This window comes from Ambystoma mexicanum, chromosome 10, assembly GCF_040938575.1.
Source record: "Ambystoma mexicanum isolate Mex_15411 chromosome 10, UKY_AmexF1_1, whole genome shotgun sequence".
NCBI lineage: Eukaryota > Metazoa > Chordata > Amphibia > Caudata > Ambystomatidae > Ambystoma > Ambystoma mexicanum.
The window spans coordinates 1,319,820,072-1,319,846,795 of NC_090932.1; the positions used below are offsets into that span (position 1 = coordinate 1,319,820,072).

The 26,724-nt window shown below is 45.5% G+C and overlaps 1 protein-coding gene and 1 long non-coding RNA gene across 4 annotated transcripts in view; one reads left to right on the top strand and one right to left on the bottom strand.

The window, feature by feature from the left end:
* TTC28 (tetratricopeptide repeat domain 28) overlaps window positions 1-26,724 on the top strand; it is a 1,396,661-nt gene that overhangs the window by 1,088,939 nt on the left and 280,998 nt on the right. The window lies entirely within an intron of this gene.
* Window positions 20,825-26,724, bottom strand: part of LOC138492313 (uncharacterized) — a 28,044-nt gene continuing 22,144 nt past the window's right edge. The window contains exon 4 of the long non-coding RNA XR_011276184.1: window positions 20,825-21,173. This is a non-coding gene — a long non-coding RNA (uncharacterized lncRNA). The remainder of the gene's footprint in view (window positions 21,174-26,724) is intronic.

Below are 26,724 nucleotides of genomic sequence, written 5' to 3' on the forward strand. Positions count from 1 at the left end.
TATTAATCGTATGTCGGTTCCTACTGGTCGTTTCCCCTCTGAGACATCTCTTGTCACTGGTCCTAGAATTGTGTCCATTCTCAACATGTGAACACATCTTCATCCTCCTCCTAGGCACCCCCACACCTTACTTGGGGATTCCAGCCTGAACACCCCTGTATGCAGTGTTTGCTCCAAGTTGCCACACACTACTCCCACCCTACACCGAATAGTGACAGCTTACAATAAAATACACCCTGTTCATTAGACATAAACTCCCTCTAGCCCATTCCCCCAATGGTTCCAACCAAAGGGGGTGTGGGCAAGGGTATATATTAGTATAACATTAATAGGTGAGGGGGTTGGGGGGAACCCCCCAAAAATAAAAAATAAACATTTCCAGTGAGTTTTTTCGAGAAAAAGACATCTGGAAAAAAAAAGCCATCGAAGAAAAGACTGTTGATGAATGAACATAGAAGCATACTCCTTCATTTCCTCTCATTTAGACCATGGAAAGAAGTGCTATCTAGGACTCCCAGAATATGCATGCCCAGGCCTCCAGAGAGTGCAGAACACAGCGGCTCGGGAAATAATGAAACTCAGGAAGCGTGATCACATCAGTTCAGCGCTACGTTCCCTGCACTGGCTCCCTGCGGAGAAGCGGATTCTTTTTAAAAACACGCGTCTTGTCCACAAAAGACTTCAACATCCAACAGCTAACCTCCTAGCCTCTAAATCTACTCTCGATGTGCCCCGTCACCCTTTGAGCACCCGTCTCGACAGGAAACCTGTTATCCACAGCTACCGGAAACAAAGGCAAGGTGGCCCTACTTTCCTGGTCCAACCATCCAGAACTCACTTCCTGGAACAATTTGCTGCGGAGTATCTAATCTTCACTCCTTTAGGAAACAGCTGAAAGACTTTCTGTGTGTCTGACTCTTCCACCACTGTTCATGCCTCTGACTGAGTGGACGCAGTCATCCTCCATTGCGCCAAGATACCTTTGGGTAATTTGTTGCGCTTTATAAAAGAGAAAACAAACATCCATTCACCTCATCGCCAACAGCTTGCCATTTCAGCATGCTCCATGGCAACAATGGCATAGTCAACCTATCCATCCTGCAGTGCCTCTGAGCTCCAGATCTCTCTAAGAGGAGAATGCAAGGGCTGGGATGCTCCTGTGAGCTAGGTCTTTGGCTAAATGCTTTTACTTAACATTTTGCACGTCACGGGTTCGAATCCAGTCATCAATAAAACCCTTTCTCATTTGTCCAGGGTGAATTCATATTTATTGAGATTGGACACTGAAAACTGTATATAAAATAACTTTATGCAAATGTGTTGGATAAAAGCTTGATGCAAAGGAATTATATTATTGCAATTTGTCACAGTAAATATGTTGCTCATGCAAAACTTTAGTCAAGCAAACCAGTTTCAGGTCCTTTCTAGCCTCGCTAGTTAGGACCCCATTTTAGTTTTAGGTAATCAGCTATTTGCATATAATGATGAGGAATATATGATTACTGCCCACTGGCACCCTAAATAGGATTTCGGGATGGGCTCTCGGCTCAGCCTACCAATAGGCTTTGTGTTATAACTTTTGTGATTGGTCTGCAAGCTCAGCATTCTGAGGCTGTCGGATCAGAGAGGCGGAGTGGCACAGTCAGAGAGCCTCTCATCTGCCTTGTTACTTACCTGTCCATAGAGCTGTGAACAGGGATGCAGGCAGAGGCGTTGCTAGGGGCGGGCTTAGAGGGCTATAGCCCCAGGTCTTTTGGTTGTAGCCCCGGATAGAAGCTCAGGGGCTACATCCAAAAGGCTAGCTAGCCCCGGGTCCCAACAGCCCTAACATTAGGATAGCCCCTGATCTTTTTCAGACCTAGCAACACCCCTGGATGCAGGGCTTAGCAGATGACACAGCACCCCAGGTTCTGAGTGGGTTTCTGGGCTGACATCGGAAGCCAGTGAGTTGAGGTGGCGAATTTGAGGGGTGTCTGGCCATACATCGAAAGTAAACGGGGGCAGGTATGGATTTGAACATGTGTTTTTATGGAACATTTAGGAAGGCAACAAGACCAATTATTGCCTCTTAACTTGCTTACATGTTTCAACGTTGGCTCGAAATCTATAAGTCATGTAATGGTCAATAAGGAGTGTTATACCCTACTAACAGAGCAATAATATAGAGAAGCTAGCAACCGCATTCTCTAATAGACATGATCTTGGTTAAAGGCCATGACAAAGACCTGTAAGTGACAAAGCAAGGATGCAGACAGTAGTTTGTTGCAAAGGTAGAAGGCGTGAGGTTAAAAGGCATGCCCAGTGATGTGCCCCAGCTCCTCTCAACCAGGCTGCTGTTTCCAGGCGCTTCCCCGCATTGATAAGGATGTGCCGACTAGAGAACTGCTCATTTGATGGAATGTGCAGGAACACCGCCGTAACATTCAGACCAGAGTAAAGCACATTGATGGCAAGACACGTGGCTGCGGCACAGAGGGGGGCCTGCAGGGCAGTCACTGAACAGGACAGAGCCCAGAGCTGACCGAATCCAGGCCGCATTGCTCACCGTGTATGGTCTGGTTCCCCTTTCAGCAATGTGCTCATCCTTGCAGGATTACCAAGAAGGCAGAACTGTCAGGCTGGCCGTGGGAGCAGAGGGGGGCGGTGCCTGAGTGGAAGACTGCACTGCCTGCTCCCTCAAAAGGCCTTTCTTTGGAATTAGTGAATTTTAAAATAATAGTTCATCTACATATTAGCTAACCTTTGAAATCTTAGGCTCGCCCCTTTACCTATCCATTAGTTACGCCAGAGATTATTCGGCAGCGTTGTGGGACTGCTGCTGTAGGGAAAGCGTGATTGGTTGGGAAAAACACACAAGCACTTTGAAACACTTCCCTGTGTATAGGCGCTTTATAAATAAATAATCAATTTATTTTTAAGTCCTGCTGGTCGTTTGCAACATATTCTGTTAACTCTCGACGTATAGTTTGTCAGTGGCCTGCAGCTTTCGTTTGACTTGTTTTTTGTTTCATTTACTTATTAGATTTGGAAAGTGGCGCTGTTGGAAACTAGATACACCGAAGGGATTCGGGGATTCAGTTGCAGCCTAAGTGGCTACAAATCACCCCGTGATTCTCTGACCTTTCACCCTTAAATCGCTGCCACCCAGACATTAATTAATGATGTTTTCATTTGGCTCAATAAACCAATTAAGTCGCCCCGTGCAAGTGTTCTAAGCCTTACAGAGTCCTCGTTTGCATACCATCTTTATGGTCTTACTAATAAGTAATTCCAGCAAGTTAACTCTTTCATTTGCTTAACATCCAACTGGAAAAGCAAAACATTGTTAAACTAAAGGAATTTAAAGAGGTTTAAGCTAATTATACATTTTATTTTCTTCCATTTCTTTCTCCCCACAGCTGTTTTCCTTCAACATTGCAGGTTTGCCAACAGCTGAGGGATTCCTGCACTGGGACCCCAAATAGGGATTCCTGATAGGGATTCCTGATAGGGATTTCATGCACAGGTGCAGCGACCTAGAGCTGGCTACTGGAACTACATAGGTCCAACAATTGTTTGAATGATTTTGCAGTAGGAATAAGATCATCCCGCGGACAATCATATTTCTCACATTAAACCTCTCTTTAAGGAGCATCCTTTGGCGTCATGGCAAAGGCGCAGATAGGGTAGGGCCTGCGTGGCAAAGACCCACCTGAAATCTGTAAATGCCCACTCAGCAACACAGTGTGGGCATTTACAGATTTCAATGCCACTGCGGTGTGCCCAACTACATTAGATGCAGGCCCCACTTGTTAGACAATCCTGGCTATGCCTCTGCGTCATGCTATGCAGAGGCGGAAGGAACTATTGGCAGGAAAATATGGAAATGACCTCATTTGCATGGGGTGGGCCCCAAGAAAATTGGGAATTACTGGTTCTTGGCACTTCCCTTCAGTAAAGATGATGTCGGCCAGCAAGCCATGACCCCTGCCCAGCTATCCCATGGTTTGGCCATATATTTCATAAGAAGAGCCCCAAACCTAGTGGCATCCTGACTCTGTGTAAGCACCGCTCTGTACAGTAAAATAGATTTGTAATGTCCACATTCCAAAGCTGTGTGACCTCTGTCGGTGCTGTGTCAAGCAGGAATAGGGCACCCCACACCCCTTACCTACCATCGAGGACCGGCTAGAGAGGGAAGAAAGCCAGAGCCAGTTCTTACCATGAGGGAAGCGGTGGGCGTTGAAAAGCCCTCAATTCCTGAACACCCCTCCCCCTCATTGTGTCAGTCTATATCTATGTGTGGATGACATAGTAGATCATGATAATGATAATGATGTGTTATTTATATAGCACCTTAATCCATTTACAAACATGAGGTCAATGGAGCAAAGCTGGAAACGTAGGATATTTAAAAAACTTTAAAGAGATATTTATGACACTAACAGTTTTCTTCAATCCCTTAGTAGCAATAGAAAAAGTCCTACAATATTGAGTGAAGCCAGGTGTAGTCCCACACGCAGAGACATGACTGCTACGTTTAAAACAAGGTAGAGCGCTTCATGGAATCTGGTTGTATTTCAGCCGTTTTTTTGTAGCTGCTCAGACAGACTACTTATTAACTCTTCACACATCCTTGGGTTGGGTGAAAGTTTGTTACACGAAGATAACATGTAAATGAGTGACATGCAAAGCAATTCATGATGAAGAACAGAGCGCATGCTGCCGAGCACTCTTTGTGTGGCACCGATCACAAGAGTCTGTGCTTGATCTGGCGCTCTTCATTGTATCCATAATTAGCTTCTGGGTGGAGCCAACAGCCAATGAATTGTGTTTCGCAGTTCGCAAGACTTCTCTAATGGTAAATCCACTTTCCCAGCAAGCGTTTGGCTGCTTACAGCCTCCCCTCTCTCTGCTCCCCTCTCATTTTACACAGTCTATTTCTGGCTTATTTTCCACAATTATAATTTTCTCCAGGCCACCATGGAAAAGGAAGAGGGGATCCTCTTGCAGCCCCCAGACATCATTTCCATGCTAGCCATCTTAGTTGTCATTTTGTTATGGATATAAACAGGACGCGTGCTCTGCGCATACCTTTGTTCCCAAATAAAAATATATTAAGTATCAGGCTCTTTACTGTGGTTTCTTATGCCCATATGTACTTCATTGGCAGACCATACCTGGGGTACCAGCTTGCCCTCCACTTTAAAGGCCCTGGCTTTGCTTAGGTGTATTTATGTGGGCAGCAGGCCCTAACCACCTGGTACAACCAAACAATGGTGAGAGTGTTGCCTAAGTGCTAGCACAGAAAAGCTGGATGGACATTTCTTTGAGTTGTGGATGATACAAGGATCTGCCATATGGTTGATGTGGCAGGGGGAGGGGGAAAATAAAGGGATATGATTTAAGTGCACTTTGAGTGTGGTTTTGGAATTCTCGACTTTTGTTTAGTCCACTCCGGTGTGCAGTGACTCTGATAGGGTGCAGAAGCCCTAGGGAAAATGGACAGGCTGGAAGATATAGGATCCTGATATATTTGACCAGGTGGTCTAAAAGGGGATAACAAATGTGTCAAGTCTAGGATGATATTAAGAGCAATGATTGTGTGCAGAAAGATACAGGATGTTCTCTGACTGTACCTGATTGGTGGTGTGTCATGTAAAGCTTTGTGTGCAGTGACTCATAGTCAAAAGGTGAGCTGCCAAAATGGTGCATGATGTTTACTGAGTATAGGTTGAAGGTTTCTTCTGAAAGCAAAGTGGGATGGGACTAGGATCCAGACATTGGTAATGTTGAGGGGAATCAACATCACAGTGGCCAAGAGGACGGCGTCGTTCAGTGACGGGTACTTCTTGTCCACACACAACATTTCGAATCCGAGAGCGCTAGGAGTAAAGGAACTTATGAACAATACCAATGTTTTTTTATGAACTGAATGGTGATTCTTTTTCGTATGCCTCCCTCATGGGGAGATGGAAAAACTGCAAATCAATGGACATATGAGGAATCATACTGGGGAAGCTAGAACCAAGTAGGGCGAGCGGTGGTGACAGTTGCTAAGTGATATGACTTTCAGGTTCATGCGCATGGAATACCAACCAGGACAAAGTCAACGATTTGTGAGGTTTTTATGTTTGGGCTCAGGGCCCTTTCTCCCTAAACAAATGGTTTGAGAGGTTTGTGCCCTTGTGAAATCCTGCCTGAGCAGGGCCTGTACCCGGACATGCTGCCAGTGGGTGAATTCAGATGATGAAACTGCTGCAGATGTCATTCCCTTTAACCCCTCTATTAAAGGGGGGTAAGTAGCAGGGCAAAGGATGGTGCGAAGGGGCAGTTGCAAGGGTGGTAGAGCAGGGACTAACACTCCTGTAAAAAAAAGAAAACTGCGTAAAGTCACTAGTGACATTTTTAGTAGAGGCATCCACTCAGCGGGGAAGCCATTTCACCCAACCACACTGAGCTCAATATTGTCATCAGTGGGGGATCATACAGGTGTCACATTATAGCCCACAACAATAAGGGGGGTGTTTCCCGTCTGTCGTTCTTAAGATATAGAAAACCTCTCTGTTCCTATTTGTGAAGAGGATCTTAAGTGGCATCTGGGTATCCCTGAGGGGTGAGATGCCCCTCTGCCATTTTAGGATGTGTGGTACAGGCCTTCACATACTGTACCCAGTAATAAGTCTATAGTTCTGAAAATGTGGACCAAAGCATTTAAATATAAAAAATCATGTTCCCCAGTATATTTTAAATTAGTCATGATTTTATTTATATACATTTGACTGGCGTCACACATGCCACAGCGTCACCCAGTAGCCATCACTGGATGTTCCCCTTCAGGTCAGTACCATGTGACCAAAGCATTGTGGATATGCATATTAGCCAAAATGCAAGCCTTTTGCGGTGGAAAATTGTCTTTGTCTTACAAGATAGTGCTATTTTACAGAAGGTTTTTTACAACCCAAACAGATAGTTCCCAAGATTGAAGAAGTCCGAAAAATTTATTAGGGCGCATCATTGCAGTATATTCGGATGCATGTGGGTTTGGAGCATTTAGGAATGTATAGCAAACACCCACAAAGTTATTATGGATTTAAAACAGCTGAGAAAAAAAAACATCCACCTTAAATGTGAAAGCAGAATAATCCATTTGAAGCAAGTTGCACGTTCCACAGCACCACCCAGTAGCCATCACTGGAAGTTCACTTCAAGGTCAGAGCCATATGAACAAAGCATTTCTGGGTATGGAAATTAGCCTAAATGCAAGCCCTTCACTCCAGAAAATGATATTTGTCTTAAAGGGTAATACTATTATATACAAAGCATTTCAATGCGAGACGGACAGTTCTCAAGGCTGCAGACAACTGCATATCAGTTTCACCCTTACTAGGGCCCATCAGTGTATTACAGTCCAAAAGCCCTGTGATGGGAGCATCAGGGCCTGTGCAGCAAAGGCCAGCACAGTTATGGTGGATTAGAAAGGGCTCAAAGAGAAAACTCCCACCTTAAATGTGAAAGCAGAATACCCCATGTGTGCCAAAGCACCACCACGCAGCCATCGCTAGATATATAACATTGGTTTTGTGTGAAAGTCCCTTAGGGCCCCTGGGTTAAAACACTCAGAGTCCACCTGGACTGTAACTTGAATATGAAAAAGCATGTTTTACAGATTAAAGCGGCATGTACCTACACAACAAAGCTCCTTCAGCAGATGAAACAATATCTATCCCCAAAGAATATATCCATGTTGGCTACTGCCCTTGTAAATTCCTGATTAGACTAGTGTAATAGCCTCCTTGCAGGTACCTCAAAAAACAACCTAACAATCCTGCCGGTAGCCCAAAATGGTGCTTTTAGAGCGGTTTGTGGCCTAGCAAGGAGTGACCGCATCACCGAGGCTCGGAGGTCCCTTCACTGGCTACCGGTCACCCATAGTATCGGCTACAAAATCCTGACATTGGGGGTCATTACGAGGTAGGGGGTAACCATGCCGCTATTAGCAGCATGACTACCCCCTTACCGGGTACCGGGTCCGGGTTCCTTGAATGAGGAATTACTGGGCCATTCCGACCTTGGAGGGCCTGGTAATTCCTCATTCAAGTAACCCAGACCCTGATCATCCCCATTCCCATTCGAGCCCCCATAGGGCTCAGTGTTAATGGGGAGGGTGCTAACAACGGGCCCGTTGTTAGCACCCTGGTCTGCTCACGGGACCCGCTAAGGGTGCCTGGTAAAACCAGGCTTCCTTAGCAGGTTCCCGCAAGCAGACTCTTAATGGGGTGGCACCGTTAACCCCTTACCGCCTCACTCGTAATGACTCCCATTGACTTATAAATGTCTGGCAAATATGACCCCCACCTATCTTTCGGAAAGGTTAAAGAAAGTCCCTGTTGTACGATCTCTCTGCTCTAATGCTCTTGACACTCTGTCTCCCCCAAGACACAAATTGAAGAATTTTGGAGGCACTCCATGTATTTGGAACTCTATTCCTCTACACCTGAGAAATGACACAAATATAACAGGCTTTTAAAAAAGCCATTAAAACACTACTGTTTACTTGCAATGATTAGACTACGGCTACCCAGCTTGTTATACCCTGGATTCTTTACCCTGGTCTTCTTGATGTACATTCTTTTGGCCTACTCCCAGGTCTCCTTACTTGTGCGCACTGAGGCCTTGTTGCGCCCTATAAAAATCACATAATAAGAATAATAGGAATAATAATAAGTTCTACCTTGCCATCATTGAAGAAACTGCAGAAGAGTGTTGTTACCTGTACATGCAAATGCAGATATTTGAAATAAAAGAACCATGGCTAAAGTGAAAATTACAATGTGGACAGTCTGTATATCTCTTTTGAGTGCATTCGACATAAACACATGTGCATGCAGTGTTGCCATGGCAGCTTCATTTGATGAAATGTAGCTGGAGCGGGTGATAGGGAGCATGGCCTTCCTGAGTGAACTGCAAGAGGTGGACTAATAGATCTGGAAACCAGTGGGCCATTAGTTTCCCTCTCCCCCAATTATTCTGCAGTTCATTAGCTCGAAATAATCACAACAAGCTCGCTTTCACGTAATGTGCATAGTATGTGACAGTGAGTGTCCACACGCGCTGGAGAGCCCACCCCACTAGAGTCGCCCTTTTCCTAGCAGCCTTCTCGTTTGAAGGGCCGCCATTTTAGCTCTATGTTAAATGCATAAACACATATCTCGCCGCTCTCAGATTAGCAATGCTTCCTGCTCGGCTGTTTGTATGCAGAAGCCAGTATTTATGGAAAGCTGCTTCCGCCTTCTGGGGATTGGAGTCTCCTGTGTTGGGCCTCTTGGGCCTTCCACTACGAGTTTGTGGATCGCATCCAGAGCTGTGGGTTTCCGCTTCCTGGCTAATTTACTTTTCATGCGCCGTTTCACTTTGGATGACATTGCTTCCCAGAACACAACCGGCCGGACAATAGCCGGCAGTCGCGGCTGGAAATTCTATCGGTGGGATTTGGTGATACCAAATAACCCGCGCACTGCTTTGATGAGTTATACCGTCTCCGAGCGCCCTTCAAGAGACTGATAGCCGTATTGCTGATAATAGTTTTCCACTCATGCTTTTTTTTTACGGTCATTGTGGCGGTGATTGCTCGCTGCTGCTCAAATACATCACAGTAATGTGTTAGTCCAATAATATCATCCGTTTTTCATATTACTTGCTACAACACCCCCCGCCCCCACCCCCAACCTTCATCAGAGTGAACGAACATCCGGCAATGAGAAAACGAGTTAATAACAACGAGCAGGACACACAATGCTTTACAAATGATGTTTGCTAAGGAATCGGTTTTCTGAATGTGAAATCGGGGGGGCGGGAGTGGAGGGGGGGGCAAGTGTTCGGTGAAGCAAAATGTTCATCGCCAAACATTTCCTTGCAGACTGGCATTAAAGTTATCTTTGTGGGCTGTGTATTATGGAGGTATTCTCCTGGATTTTGGGTAGCTGTGAATTAAAATAGTTGCTTAATGAGACTAAAAATATAGCTATCATGTTAAATGTATTTATTATAATGTATTGGTTATTTAGAACGCACTTAATACACAGAACTTTCTAAGCACGGACCTGGGGATCGAACCTGCGTTGCTTCCTTTTGTCTTGTTTCCAAGGCAAGCATGTTGCCCCTGAGCTATCCTCCTGAGACAAACGCTGTTTACTATCCTTGCCACACTATACCTCTGACTGTAAAGTGTAAGAGGGAGCAGGTGTGGGACAGCCCCTTTTATTTAATAAACTATGTTAGAGCATATGTTCCAAGGTGTCTCCTTATGTGAGATCTATGCATGGGCGTAATTTCACGGGGGACGGGGGTGTTTGTCCCCCCCAACTTTCATGGCACACCATTTTGTCCCTATTCATTTGGCTGTGGCACCTTTTCATCAGATGTCATGTCCCCCCCAACATTTTCAGCAAAGTTGCTCCACTGGATCTATGGGAGTTGAAGTCCAAAACATCCGGTGGCCCCAGAAACTTTCCAGAGCATTTACATTGCCCACTGAACAGGTCCACGTCATCTCTTATATCCCTCTGTATGGCCCCATGTTATGTCCTTGCACCTCTATGTCGACCCACATCACCCACATGGCTCCCAGAACGTCTTATCCCATTGCCCACTGTGATGATATATGCCACATCCTGTTGTCCCATATGTTGCCACATTTCACATCCTATTGACCCCTGCACTGCGACAAGTCACTCTCAAGGATCCATGACTATTCAATTTCTGATCTGTTCCTCTCCCCACCCTTTCCACTGCTTTCTGTGTGCAAAGGCCTGGCATCTTGGCCACTACTCCCCAACAAACAGACCTCCACAACCACAAACCATGCTTACCCACACTTACTCAAGCACGCGCATGCAAACACACACACATACACACAGGCCTTATTTAACTCAGCGTTTGCAGCCCAATCCAGTTTCCAGTGCAGTCCCAGGCTCTTGGTTCTTTAGTGCAGAGAGTCATTAAGCTGGGAGAGAGGTGCCCTGATTCCTCCCCACCTCAGAAAGACAACTCACAGCCAGGCCCAGACTGCCGATAGGGCAATAGGGCAATGCCTGAACCAAAAACACAAAATGCTAGTATGGAACATTTTTTTTGGTCCAAGTGGGTCACCTTTCTGGACAATGTAGGCCATTTTGATGAGTTACTTCACTAGGCACTAGTTTTGACCAGCGTTGCTGCATAAATATGATATAAAATGCACAATTTGCATCATATTTTATCAGAAAACTCCTCCTTGGGTACTACTCAAACAGTCTGTCAGAAAAGGACTGAATTGCCATTTGCCACTCTGGGGCCACTTTTTCATAGGTGCTTGAGACAGTTCTATGCCCCAGTCCGACCCTGCTCACAGCTCCAGACATATGCTGTTCTGCACACGCAAAGGACTGTGAATCCCTCCTATGGTTGGGCATGACAGCATCCCTGCAGGCCTTATCTCGCAGGCTCTCATGTGTGGCTGGGTGAACTGTGTACCCTGCCACACATAGGGTCAATGGGCATGACCTCTTCCTGCAGGCACAGAGGGACAGTTGCTCAGTTCAGCAGATGTCAAACTGAGAAAATAGCTCTGCCTTTTCTCCCCAGCATCTCTAACCTATTGCCATTATTGACAGGCCACCACTGGGTGCTGTGTTGTGTGCACACTGTTGACTTCATCTGCCACTTCCTTTAGACACTAAACTCCAAATCGCCCACTCTCAGTCCAGACCCATTTGCAAGCCTGGAACTGACAACTATAATGACTCTGATTATTATTATTATTATTATTATTGGCTTTATTGAGCTAAAACCCAGCTTTGAGAAGCAACAGAGTGCTTTACAGAGGTATACAACTGTACAGATACAAAACGGAGTGCTTTACATAGGTGTACAACTGTACAGAAACATAACGAGCACTATGCAGGGCTGTGCAATAGTACAGATACATAACAGATCGCTTTTCAGGGGTATACAGCAGTACAGATACATAATGGGTTCGCTTTACAGAGGTATACAGCAGTACAGATACGTAACTGAGTGCTTTACAGGGGTATACAACAGTACAGAGGCCCCAACAATACAGATACAGAACAGAGCACTTTACAGGGCTACACAACAGTACAGATACATAACAGCGTGCTTTACAGAGGTATACAACAGTACATATACATAACAAAGTGTTTTACAGAGGTATACAATAGTAAAGATAGGTAATGGACCACTTTACAGCGCTATATTACAGTACAGATACATAAGGGAGCGCTTTACAGGGGTATACAACAGTACAGATACATAATGGGTTCGCTTTACAGAGGTATACAGCAGTACAGATACGTAACTGAGTGCTTTATAGGGGTATACAACAGTACAGAGGCCCCAACAATACAGATACAGAACAGAGCACTTTACAGGGGTACACAACAGTACAGATACATAACAGCGTGCTTTACAGAGGTATACAACAGTACATATACATAACAAAGTGTTTTACAGAGGTATACAATAGTAAAGATAGGTAATGGACCACTTTACAGCGCTATATTACAGTACAGATACATAAGGGAGCGCTTTACAGGGGTATACAACAGTACAGATACATAATGGGTTCGCTTTACAGAGGTATACAGCAGTACAGATACGTAACTGAGTGCTTTATAGGGGTATACAACAGTACAGAGGCCCCAACAATACAGATACAGAACAGAGCACTTTACAGGGGTACACAACAGTACAGATACATAACAGCATGCTTTACAGAGGTATACAACAGTACATATACATAACAAAGTGTTTTACAGAGGTATACAATAGTAAAGATAGATAATGGAGCACTTTACAGGGGTATACAACAGTACAGATACATAATAGAGCACTTTACAGAGGTATAAAACAGTACAGATACATACTGGAGCACTTTCAGGGGTATGCAACAGTACAGATACATAATGGAGCACTTTACAGAGGTATACAACAGTACAGATACATAATGGAGTGCTTTACAGAGGTATGCAGCAGTACAGATACATAACAGAGCGCTTTACAGGGGTACACAACAGTACAGATACATAATGGGGTGCTTTACAGAGATATACAACAGTACAGATACACAACAGAATGTTTTACAGGGGTATACAACAGTACAGAGGTCACAACAATACAGATACACAACAGAGTGCTTTACAGGGGTATACAGCAGTACAGATACATAACGCAGCACTTTATAGAGGTATAAAACGGTACAGATGCATAACGGAGTGCTTTTCACAGGTAGTAACAGAACAGATATACAGCGGGTGTAGGATATACAGAAGGGCACAGAGGAGGGGTACAGCTGTACCGGGTGGATGGGGAGGCTAGGGGCGGGCGGTGTCTTGCGAGTCAGGTGGCGTGAGGGGCGACGTGATGCCCTGATACATGGATATTTAACAGACAGATATTCCTCCTCTTCCCAAACAGAACTACTAGTTTATCATTGTTTAATGATAAAATATAACTAACTAAATTGAGTGAAGTGTAGACACTCTGTGAAGATGTCCTTGCGCATGCCATTCCTGATCAAAGTTACAGCAGCAGCAGCAGCATAACTCAATAGCTAGGCTAAAGCACACGTCAAACATTTAATTTTCATTGAAACAAGCATTGACGATGCTAGACCTCAATATCATAATGGCTGCAAAAGGCGCAGTAACATTAAGTGGAAATATTGGCTAACAAACAATTATGAAAATTGGCTCCCCAGAGTATCGCAATTTAATTTGATGGATGTTGGCCTCGTTGTGTTTCTGGCAGCCCAATAATCTTTTGGCAGTAACGGTATAACCACCAGTTATATTGCACTGTCAAATTGCATGTTTGATCCTGGAGCCGAGGATTTACCCCCAGCAAAGTGCAGGAGGTAAATCCCACACTTCAGTCCAAAAACGTGGCAGGTCTAGTGCGGGAGGAGTGCCCATCTGCAGTGTATGTGCCAAAAAACAGGGCGTAGCACTGCCATGCTATCACTCGTAATCTGACGGTAAATCTGCTGGACCAAGTGGCAATAGCGTTAACCAACTTTGGCAGAATGTTTACATAATTACCACAGGAATACCACCAAACTTGCAATGAGGCCTATTGTGTTGATTTCGTGTTCACCTTCTTGAAAATAAGCTCCTCCAAAGAGAATTGCCTCACCTGGGCCTGCAGCATCCCCACCTCCACGGACCCTCACTCTGAACATTAGACTGCTTTGCACCCCTTCTCAGAAGCTGTCAAAAAATACGATCGTTTTTCTGGCTCCAAAATTATAATTCGACTCTGTGTCATGGTTGGTTCATGGGTGCTGATACCGTGGTCTAGTCTCATGCAGCGGGCACCCACAATGCTCTTCACTTGATTGCAAACAAGGGGATTAAAATGCTACATGAAAAGACATTCCCGGGGTCCCTGCCTGCTCATCCACATGGAGCCGAACATGAGGGCGGCCGATTCATGGTGTCTTAGATATGGGTCGGTGGAGACAGGTTGTGCCTTGTTCTGATGGAGCTGAGGTCTTTCTGACCCTTTCTCTACTCACGGAAACCTGGAGGTCTGGTATTGCTTTGAGGACCATAGCTGGCCTCGCTGGTCTCCCTGTTGGATGGCCGCTGAGTGACATCTTCCATTACATTGCCTTATCACAGGCCTCACCCCTTCCAGCCTTTCTCCCTGGTGCTCCCTTCATGTAATCCTCTACAGCCTCTTTTTGGTTCTCTTCAAGTTGTTGAATACATTCACATATCGCAATGTTTTATTGATCAATCTTCATATAGCAGGTGTAAAATGACAAACTTAAGCGTTGCATGCCTTAAATTTAGATGAAGCCCTTTTGTCGTTCTTCATTTGGTACTCCGCCCCCTGTATGTCTGGGGCCTCTTACCCTCAGGCCTCCTGCACATCTCCTTCCCACTATCTTATGGACATGTGTTGTGGTCTAGGGGCAAAGACCCTGGCTGGATGCCCCAGAGCTTCCACACATGAACACCCCCCACATCTGACCTTCCATCTGGCCCTCCAATGGCACCTGTATCTTGTTCCATCCTTGCACCAACTTTGTCCGCTATAAACCAACCAGGCTGAATGTATTCCATGTTTTGAGTGGAAGGCCTGGGGAGCATCATTTCAAGCTGAACAGTGAGGGGGGAAGGTGTGGGGGGGCGGACGGGGGAGAGAGAGAGAGAAAGAGAGAGAGAGAGAGAGAGAGAGAGAGCTTCCACTCCACTGCTCTAGTTAACACCTTCACACACATACCGAAGAATCAGTGGACAGTATGGGACAGTATGGGAACCAGCTCTGTAAATTGTTACCCTGTAAATGCTTCTAACTTTAGAAACTGTAATTGCGACAGCCATGGACGGTGCTACAAAAATACCTCCAGCTCTGGGCGCTACCAACAAAAACAGTAAATAAATAAATCAGGCAATTCTAGTGGCCGCCTAGGGCGCCACCAGACCTGTGGTATCAGAAGAGGTCATGTTGAGAAGAAAAACATCAAACCTGGTCCCTTTGCAAGGCGGTGGGTTGTTAAAATGGCGCTTTGCCTAGTTCATAATAAAACGTTGCATAGGCCCTGTAGCCGGTCAGGCTTGGCGCTCACCGTTTGGAGCCGCAAGAAGAGCGATTCAGTTTGTGCCTGTTGGCTATTATATTATCTTTCCGGCCCTTTTATTATTGATCGGTTTCCTGCTGCTATAAAAACAAATGAATAATGAAAAAGTCATATTTCTTTTGGACAACTTGTCCTTCCCTGTGCCTGCCAAGTGTAATGGTGTGAGGCAGCCGATCCCATCGCATGAGACCAATGCACAACACCTCAACTTTCCACCGGTGCATTTCTGAGCACAACTGCGCTGATTAGCGTTGATGGATAACACGAGGGGGAATCATTTTATGCCGATTTTTTCATATCTTTCTGCTTTTGATGAATTCTTTTTAAATGATGTGTCATTTGGAGGCGCTGCCATGCCCCTACATGAGCGGCGCCATTAGGGGCTGCCTCGTGGGCCATGGCGGCCCTTGGTTGGTTAGGGAACCTCCGGGGGGGACAGTCGAAAGGGGCGCAGCGACAGAAGGTAAGGGCGGGACCTTACCTGCATCTGGTGCGTCGGTGGCCTGCATAAAAGGGGGCCGAGCGGCAGCTTCATCCTCATTTCCTGCTGCCCGCGACCCGAAGAAGATGGCCCTTTTGACCGGGACCTACACTATGGATTGTGAAATGTTCGGTCCATGACCAAATGTTGAACTAGATGAACTATGATTTTGCTATCCGGGTTGCGGGTGGAGGGGTCCACTCTCTTCTAATAGGCCAAGCTAGCGGGGATGGTGGCAGTGGCCCCTTGGGTGCCCACTGGGTGGAATTATGGCCCAGGATTGGCGTTGGAGTGTCTGGCTGGACATTTGGATGCTGCAATTAACTCTAGGGCAGCTCAGGCAGCTATTAGGCCAAACTAGCATCTGGCGGGTCAGCAGGGCTGCTAGGGTCAATGTCATGGTAACACGTAGCCTGTTTACCTCCAAAAAATGGTGGAGGTACATTTTTATGTATAATGTAATGTGTGTTACAGAAAGACATGGGCATTACGAGTGCACCTCTATTGCTGCAGTTAATCACTGCACTGCCGACGCAACGCATGAGTATCCCGCCTTTGTTTTGGAGTACCGTTGATTGCGCAAATGTGGAATTTCTCTACATTAACTCGAGGGAAGCTCAGGGAGCTAGTAGGCCAAACTGGCAGCTGGCGAGTCAGCATGGCTGCTAGGGTCAAGGCCATGGTAACCGATTATGGTTGGCGTAAAACACGTGGGGCCCCCGTCATGATCTATCTCTGAGAATTTCTCTGTAATAGAGTGAGGCCTGTTTACCTCCAAAAAATGGTTGAGGTACATTTTTGTATAATGTAATGTGTGTTACAGAAAGACATGGGCTTTACGAGTGCACTGCTATTGCTGCAGTTAATCACTGCGCTCAGCTGTGCCGACACAACACATGAGTATCCCCGCCTTTGTTTTGGAGTACCGTCGATTGCGTAAACGTGGCATTTCGCTACATTTTCTTTTGTAGCAGCTGACCTGCAATCAGGCTGTTTGTTTGTCTGCGGCGAGGCTTTCCCCACTGCAATTTTCCCTCATAAATGTGTTTTTCCATTTACGCTGTAGCTGCTATTTTAAATGTTTAATGCACCGCAAGCAGGCCCTGTGCTCATAAAAATACCATCTCCACTGCTGCCTCCCATTAGGGGAGGGAGGGAAAGTGCAAGAGAGGTGTAGGAGAGGAGAGGATATTGTGCTGAGCTCGGCGATTCAGAATGTCTTCCCTTAAAGGGAAAACCTGCGTTTGGTGGCAGAAGACTTCTACAGTAGTTGTGATTAAGCACACCTTCCAGAACCCATTGCCTGACACCTCGAGATCCGGTTATGCTTCGGTTGTTGCTGGACATTTAAACATGTCCCTAGTTGGCTATTTATGAGATTTGAACCATTTTTTAACTCACCACTAAGTATTACTCCTCGGGCTTTATTCTGCAGTACGTACACAGTGCGATCGACCACCAAACAGTCTACTCAAAGCCGGGGTGACTTGCTCGCCTCTGGACCGGGTGAGTGACGGTCATATTTCTATATTAACTGCTGAGAGTATAACATTCCAGATTTATTAGAGCTGAGAAATTCCCTCTCTTTTTGCCTTTTTTTGCTTCTTATGCTTGTTGAAGTGATTCACTTATAACTTCAACTCCAAGGTTAGTGCCTTAGATCTTTATTCACCATCCCTGATTACTGATAATCCCCAAGAGCTAATTAGTTTATTTACATGTTTTAGGAAAATCCTTAATCACCTGATGGAACTTTACATTTCCTGCCCTGAAGATGGGTTCATCAGAGTCCGAAACGCGTTGGCATTCTTTGACATCTAGGAGTGTTTAGGATTAAAGACAAAGCAGAAGGGGTTAGATTACCCATACTGCTTTAGTACATACACATTTTTTGTTGTTATTTTATTTGAATTGATTTATGGTTTTCACATTTGTATCAAACGAAGGTTTTTGCTGAATATACAAATCCAAGTGAACATTACATTGCTTTTTGATGTGACTCTATATCTTTGATTCTGATATGTTATACAACTGGGTCTATGAGACTTGAATCTAAATTGAGTTAATATCTGTTTATTTTGAACTATGTTTGAATATTTCTTTTGCTATATAAAGAATATATGTTGTGTACCTGTATTGTGTATGATCTTGGTGGCTCTAGACTATACGGATTCAGGTGGACATTCCCTTGTCTGAAGACACAGTCAGTGCATATAATGAACACAAACCAGTACTGCATTACCCGATCTTTACTAAGAGTCTTACACATACCACTGTGAAAGGTGTCGCCCGTTTTTTCGAAGCCCCCATCTCACAACTGGTTGCAAAAACATATCTGGGACTACATCCCATTCGAAGTGCAGCATAGGGCTATCGGTTGGCAACACCCGATGTATGTTTTGTGTTCTTCTACTTTGGATCTCGAGTGGCCTCGAGGTTTACCCTGCTGCACGTGAAGATTCACTAATTACTGAATTGAATCTGTTGGAAGGAGAATCATATTCTACATTTACCACATGAAGAATAACCCTCGTTACTTTATGTTGTGCCTCCCATTCCATGCTTTCTTCCCTGACACCTTGGTTTGCCAGATGACTCCATGACATGAGGGACCCCAAACTCTACTCCTGGGCTTTGCTTTTACTGAAGTTCTACTTCAGTCTATTTTATTCAATTGACATGACCTAATCCTGCAATGCTCAGCGGTCATTGCGGAGAATTGAAAGCACAGTAATGGGACATGGTTTCCTTCCTGACATGGAGTCACCTGGCAACCCTACATTCACCATCTCGTGCAAGAGCATGCCTCGAAATCAGGTCGCAGTTTATCCATTAACATTTACACACGACCTTATTTAGAGAATCTCCAGGAACAACTCGTCCAGACCTACAAGACCTATCTACAGCCACAGACTATCCACCTCGCTTTTCAAACGCACCAGAGCTGGAGGCTCTAGCTTTCCAGTTAATACCACCCGACTGTGGCATGTGGCATAACCTGCACCCTCACCTACGTTCCGAGCCTTTGTACCGGCCTTTCAAGAAACAATTGAAAACCATCTTGCTCCATTGACATTGAACCTTCACAATGATCCTTCCTGGTTATATCCCCACTCCCCCTGCTTGCCCTCCCCATCGCTTCACCCCTTGATGCCTGTGGGTTTCTGCGAGCTTTATAAATGTAAAAATAAATAAACAAATGTTTCCCACAGACCAGTCCACCTCCAAAGGGGGCCACTACCCACAACAATCCAACTGTTTCCAGAAGATATGTGCAGCTTGTTGTTTGCGTCCTCGTGCTGTGCCCGGTGTGGCTGTCGCAGTGCAGGTGCAGGAGTCGCTGGTTAACGGTGGATTCATGTTTTTGCATCTTGCGATGGAATCGCCGAGGGAGGGGAGTTGCGGGCAAGTCAATGAGGCAGTGCGGGAGGCAATGCATGTCTTCTTTGGCAGAGTGGTAGCAGTTAAACTTCATAAAGAGGAGATTAAGCATGAAATCTGCATGCAGAGGTTTCTGTGAGGGTTTATTACTTGGCCGTAGAAGTCTGCGTCAGTGTGCAGTGGGCGCCTTGGCGCGCAGCGTACTGAGATATCAGAGTATGTTTTGGTCACAAACCTGTTATATAATGGAAGGTACAGAGGGAGTTCTCTATAGTGGGATGATGCCACCTCTAAAAAGAGGTGACCTAAGACTGCCCTGTTCAGTTCTAATAGCAAGAGACATACATTTGGACCCCCTTATAAGTTCAGTTATATTTATTTTCCCAATTGATGATGTCTCTGCATCCACAAGAATTAACACTCCTTTCCCTGATTCTCACGGGATTATTATCAGATATGTACGCAAGATAGCAAGTTTGTCCTTTGTCTTAAAGGAGACAAGACTGGGTATTTAACATAACATTTGCCCAGCCAAAAGTGTCTATGTGATTTCATCAAGGAGATTTGGTCGAATCCAAATCCATCCATTTATTTTCTTCTTTTAAGCCATTTGGCTGCAAATATATGTGGGGGGAGACCCCCCTTAGCCCTCACTTGCCCAACAACTTTATTTATTACCCTTACCAACCACCACATATATTTGCAGCAAAATCCGGGCAAAACAATTAGATGGAGTTGGACTCGACCAAATCTCCTGTGATGAAACCTCCCTACCCCGTTCAAAATGGATACAAAACGTACCTTTGCCCTATTTTTCAATAATAAGGTTTTTTAAAGAGATGAACCTTATTTTTTACCTTCTCTCTGTGGTCCAGAACTGCAATGTGGAATTTTGACACAATAAGCACCAGCAACAGTACTCTACCCTTCAATTTTCCAACCACCCTTTCATCCGGGGAGGAGAGGGGTGAACCCTTTTGTTGACAGCCCATGTGGTTCCTTCTGGCTTCTGTGTGTGCGTCCACACCTCCCAGCCTGCTCCACACTGACCAGTTTCGTTCAGCAAGGAGGTACACCTGTTCTGCGGCTGGTGCAAAAATGGCTAATGGGCCCTGGCAAGATTTACCTGTCTTATGAACTAAGGTGAGGGATTATTCACACAAGCACCAAGACTCACGAAAATCCACTGAACCACTAGCCTAGTTGAGTTATTTGTAGGAGGGTTGAGTACCATTTGTATGGTACTCGACCTTGCGGTCAAGTGTCCCATCCAAAACCTTTGTATGCACTAATTACATTGTCCATAGCGGCCGTCAAGATGGAAGAAGTGCAACAGGTTTTTCTCTTTACTTTACTTTACTTTATTACATTTGTATGGCGCACCATAAACCCATAGGTGTGAGAGCGCAGACAAAAACAGAGAAAAAGGAGAGAGAGAGAGGCCGAACGATCCAATGGAAAGAAGAACCATAAACCAGGGGCAGCTATTTGAAGAGGAAGGTTACATGCAAGTCATTCTGCTGCAGTCTACCATTCAAGCGTGTTTTTGAAGGTGGTCTGGGGTGGAGGGGATCTGCAGCAGCTTCAAGGTGGATGTGTACTGAAAACCAAGGAGTCTGCCTGGATGGAAGTACACCCTCTTCTGCTTTCTCCAAGAAGAGATCATAGTGGAGCAGTCAATGAGACCTGTAAGTAGTTAGAACAAACATGTTACCCATGTGGCCTAGAAGTGGCATAATACACTAAAGATCATAAATTACACCGGACAGAATGTTAAAATAATCAACATCAGATCCCCATTTCCCACCCAATGGCCACTGCAACTTGTGGGATGACGTCTTTGGCTAAGCGATGCGTCTTTGCTAAGCGATGCGTCTTTGGCTAAGCGATGCGTCTTTGGCTAAGCGATGCAGGCCTGCACAGGAATAACTAGATTTTGTAAATGTGCTGTGTTATGACATTGATAATTAGTCTGAACATTGTTTTGCATTTCATGCATGTATATGTGGAGTTCATAAGTTTGAACACCAGAGGGCGACAGGCTTGGTAGCCCTGGTTCTTGTTCTGAGGAAGAGAAGAGAATCATTGTGAGGGTTTGAAAAAGGAACTTATTGTCTGTAACAATTGTTTATTTGCCTTCTGATGGTGGGGAATGGAGCTGAGGGAAGCTGAAGCTCAAGGTGGGATCTGGGCAATGGGGCTAGATGTGTCAAAAGAGGGTGATGGCTGGCTGGACACAGCCACCAGCAGCAGGTTAGGGGGTACCTGTCAGACCCTGAGTGAGGCAGAGAGTAACAATCTCAGCTCCCTAGGCTCCAAGCCAAACGGTACTATAGCAAGCTTCTGACCGACCATTACAGATTCATTGTGGACAGCAATGACCCAGAGCGGAGGCTTTCTTAGCTTACATTGGAAGTACTGGGCCATAGAGAGAATGTACGAAATATGAGGAAGTGGTAAGGGCAATGCAACGTCAACACAAACGTCAGACATTTGGGCCCATTATTGTACATTCTTCACAGGACAGATCATAAGTGAGGGCTGGGGAGGAGGGGCATTTGCTTTGGAGCCAAGGGCCCATGGTATTCATGGCTTTTATGGGCACAAAGCACCAATCCTCTCCCCTGGGGAGGAGCATACCAGTTGCCCAATGATGAGGCACAAAATAGATATGTACATTGTTAACCTTCAAGTACAATTATTTATTTATTCATGTGTGGTCATTTGTTAGGCGCATATACAAGTGGCAGCAACTGTTTCAAAGCACCCACAGGGAAACAGGGTGGGGAAAGGCATACAATGAATTACAACAAAATAAATAATTTAATTAATAGAACAAAAATGAACATAACAGGGAGGGGAAATGAACCTACTATGTCTTGTGATTGTTCAGAACGTGCAAGTGCCGCGGGGGGTGGGGGGGTAATGGATAGGTGCTGTGGTGCTCACGGAGAAGTGCTTGGAGTAAAGTGCTAATAAGAGAATAAATGTATGTGGAATCTCCCGAGGGGAGGGTGAGCCAAAGTAAGTGCAGTAAATAGACAGTGGCTGGGATGAGGGATGTGGGGGGGGGTCGGGGACCCGAGGATACATAAGGGCCCTGTACATCAGTGAGGCTACTGTATGATTAGCAGAAAAGAGAGGAGGAGAAGGCAGCGGTAAAGAGAAAAGTCTTGAGGCTTATTCAGAACTTAAGGAGATCCTGCACAAGACGCAGAGAGAGAGAGGGAGGCTATTCCACAGGAGGGAGCCCACCGAGGAAAGGGATCGACCACCAGCTCTCTGTTTAGCAAACTGATTCACTTGCAAGGAGTTGGCGCCAGAAGATCGGATGAGTCTAGAAGGGGAGTATTCAGTAAGGAAGCTTTGAAGATAGAGTGGTCGCCGGCCCCAGATAGCCTTGTGGATGATACAGAGGGATTTGAATTTAATCAGTGCTGAGACTGGGAGCCTGTGAAGGCTTTGTCGGACAGGAGAGATGTGGTCCCTGGGCTTGAGGCCAAGGATAAGTCTTGCTGCCCTATTCTGGGTTAGCTGGAGGGGTCGCAGAGTGGAAGAAGGAAGATTAAGGAGGAGGCTATTGCAATAGTCTAGCCTGGAGAGAAACAGAGCATGGGTAACATTGAGTCTCTGGGAGAAAGCGAGGAAGGGTAGAGTTCCTTTGAGAAGGAAGAGCTGGAAGTGGGACTTCTTGACAATGTCCTGAATATGAGGGATGAAGGAAAGGGAGAAATCGAACAGGACTCTGAGATTCATGGCTTCACAGGAGGGGTCAGGGGGGGAGTCCATGGAAGAAGGCCGGAGTGAAGGGAAGAAGTAAGGTGCAGGGGACCCAATGGGGAGAATCTCTGTTTTGCTGGCATTGAGGCAGAGGTCATTAGCAGTGCACCAGGCCTGGATAGCAGAGAGGCAGTCATGGATGAAGGAAGGAGCAAGGGCATCAGTAGGAAGTTTTAAGAAGAGTTGTGTGTCATCAGCGAAGCACTAGAAGTTGGCTGAGAAGAAGGAAATGAGGCAATGCAGCAGAAAAAGGTATATGTTACAGAGCCAGGGCGAAAGAATGGAGACCTGGGGGACACCACAGGTAGAGAGGGAAGTAGGGGAGGAGAAAGGACCCAGTATGGTTTTGGAGGAACGGTCAGTTAGGAAGGAGGTAAGCCAGTCAGTGCCGGCTCCGTGATACCAAGGATATCATGGAGCCTTTTTATGAGGATGGAGTGGTTCACTGTGTTAAATGCAGAGGAGAGATCAAGGAGGATGAGGACAGCAGGGGAGTTGGAGTCAAGGTATGGAAGCAGTTCTTCACGGGTGTTCAGAAGAGCAGTTGACATGCCTCGGGATGCTCAGAATCCAGACTGGTGGTCGTGTAGACCACCAACAAGTTCAGTATGAGAGTTGAGTTGGGGGAGGGCCACCTTCTGGAGCAGTTTCCCCAGGAAAGGGGTGATGGAAAATGGCCAGTAATTGGCTGGGCAGGGAGGGTCTGCAGAGGGTTTTTCAGGAGGGGGCTCACAAGGGAGTGCTTGAGAGAGGATGGTAATGAACCAGTAGTAAAGGAGTGCAAGGATGTCAAGTGTGTTGGTAATGGACAGATAGAGGTTGTGGAGGGCAGACTCAGTGGTAGAGTCAGTGTTGGGTGAGCAAGGGGGGTGTGAAGGTGGAAGAGAAGGCAGCAGCTGACACTTATTTCATTGGACGGATGGTCATGAACGAAGTTCGCTTCGAGGTGGCTTATTTATATTCATCAATCTCCCTGTTCATATACTTTCATGAGTGTATACTGAGACAACAGTAGGACATGGCCAGTAACCACTTGTGCATTCCTCTCCCACCACTGCTCTGCTATCAGACACAGATCATTAATACGCATCTGCATTGTTTGGTAGAAAGGATTGGCTCTTCAAATCAACACATGCGCTGTTACTCATATCAATATAATTCTGCAGCCAACCTTTCTTGGAGCATCCTGCACTAAATGTTCCATTTGTGTAAGTGGAAGCATCAATTCATGCTCTAGGCCTATCTTGGGCCTGGGCCTCGGCTGATGGTCCATTGTGAGACGGGATTATTTATCCTGACCCCAACTCAAACCAACAAGCTATTGCACACTCTAAGCCTGTCACCCAAATGTATTGTAAACCTCATATTTGCATCACCTAATTGCATCACCTAATGGTACTTCACATGGGATGGATCTTCTACTATGCTTTCTATAGGAACATGTGTTGCAACTTGTCCAGGAGGAGAACACCGAAAAGCACAGTGATGTTGCTGGTAATGTTTTTACATGCTTCATAAACTTTATATTTCAATAGAAAAAATATTATGACATCAAGTTCATGGGTTGAGTTCATTTCTTTTAGGTCGAGTAGATAAACTAAGTTACCCGACATGCAGGTCTAGCAGGATTTTAAAGATTTTCTCGAGGCCTGACATTGAACATTGATAAAAGCCTGCATTCGGGACATGCTGCTCAAGTTATTGAGAACATGTATTTACTGTATGCCAATTCCAAGGTGTACATTAGTATCCTAACATACTTTGCCAAAATCTTGCAATGCTTTGTAACTACCCAACTGCAACAACACATCACCACAAACAACTTACTCAACCTCTTCCAATCTGGCTTTCAGCCTGGAAACAGCACTGAGACTGCTACTCTTAACATCCTTGATGACCTCCACAGCATCACAGACAAAGGACACACAGCACTACTCGCACTCCTCGACCTCTCTGCAGCCTTCGACACCATGGACCACACCATTCGACTAGACATCCTAGCCCACAGGATGAACCTTTGGCAATGTACTCGACTGGTTCACCTCCTTTCTTAGTGACAGGACACACTTTGTTGCCATGCCCCCTTATCGATCAGACCCCACACCTATCAAGTATGGGGTCCCGCAAGGCTTCTCCTTATCTCCACTCCTCCTCAAACTATATGTTGAATCCCCTGTACAGACCCTTAGCAAACACAACTTACATTTCCACCAATATGCAGAAGACACACAAATATGCTTCCATATTCCTTCCCTTTCACAGCTCCACACCCTCAAAACCTTTCTCTCCACCATCACCAACTGGATGGCCACCCACTTCCTCAAACCCAACCTTTCCAAAATAGATTTCCTTCCCATCTGCCCCTCAAGGAACAAACCCGACTTCACCCCCCTAGATTCAAGAACTCACCACTGACAACCCACACATACTTCTCTCCAGACCTGTTAAATCCTGTGGCTTCACCATCAAACCCCACCTTTCCTTCACATACCGCATAGCCGCTGTCAGCAAAACATGTAATCTACAACTACACTGCTTATGCAAAATCACACATATCCTTCCTCCTGAAGACAAGCATTGCTTCACTCTAAACTGGACTATGGAAATGCTCTCCCATCTGTACTCCCCAACAACACCCTTACCCCACTGCAAGCCATTCAAAACGCAGCTGCCAGACTCATCATCCATTTACCAAAACATTCACATATCACCCCCGCTCTTGCCCAGCCCAAACTGGCTCCCTATACCCCAGAGAATTGCCTTCAAAGGACTCTGCATTGTATTCAAAGCCATCCACCCCAAAACTCCATCTTACCAGCATGGCAAACTCAAACCCATCACCAACACAAACACCAGACAAGCCAGCCAACACATTCCACTCTGCAAAGTCACATGCACGCTAAAACAAGCATTCACCCACTGGGCACCCAGGCATGGAACAGCCACCTCTCCACATACGCACTGCATCCCCCATCACCACTTTCGGATAGAGCCCCAAAACATACCTGTTTCCCTACACATAAACCTGCCCCCTCCACTGCTATCACTTGCCTATCCTAATCATCCTATCCTTTCCTGAACACATTTTGGAACTTCTTTTTTCAACTCCCACCTTTTTTCTGCTCCGAGACCCTCTGGGTAGGGACAGCGCTAACACAAATTCAAATGAATAAATAAATGCATTCATCATGACCACCCTCCTCCATTCCATACAGGGGCTATTCTGAACATTATGAAACTGTTGAATGGTCGCATGAGCACATTTCATAGTTTCAATTCTCAGCTCAAAGATACTGAATTTCCGACCTCACACAGTAGCACACTTTCATTTGAATCTGAGAATGTTCAATAATACAAATCTCAATTGGGAAATGTTAAATGTGAAAATATAGAATATGTATACATTACATTTAAAAATGGCACAAAATCAAAAGAAGTTAAAAAAAATGCTCAAACG